Source organism: Myotis brandtii, unplaced genomic scaffold (assembly GCF_000412655.1).
Source record: "Myotis brandtii unplaced genomic scaffold, ASM41265v1 scaffold521, whole genome shotgun sequence".
NCBI classification, from domain to species: domain Eukaryota; kingdom Metazoa; phylum Chordata; class Mammalia; order Chiroptera; family Vespertilionidae; genus Myotis; species Myotis brandtii.
Genome location: NW_005369870.1, coordinates 83,194 through 83,623, shown reverse-complemented (window position 1 = coordinate 83,623; position 430 = coordinate 83,194).

Here is a 430-nt window from a genome sequence, read left to right as displayed (position 1 = left end):
CATTCGGGTCACCCCGGGGGTGGCGTGGTTCCAAGTGTGTGCGGGGGAGGCCACCGAAGCTGCCCCCTGCACTGGACACGTGTGCTACGTTCGGAAAGTTTAAAAATGATCAGTAGTTTGCGATCCCAAATCTGTTTTCGGAGAAGGGTTCCCAGCCCCTCCCTGCTCCCCTCTCAGCCCCTTGGTGCGCTCGTCCAGGAGGAGGGGGTGCCGCCCGGGCGGAGGGCCGGGGGAGGCCGCCTTCCGTCCCCTCCTAACCTGCCCCCCGGCAGAGAAGGCTAATTCCCGAACTTTAAATATTTCTTTATTGGTTTCAGAGAGGAAGGGAGAAGGAGAGAGAGAGAGAAACATCAATGATGAGAGAGAATCATTGATCGGCTGCCTCCTGCACATCCCCCACTGGGGATGGAGCCCGCAACCCAGGCTTGTG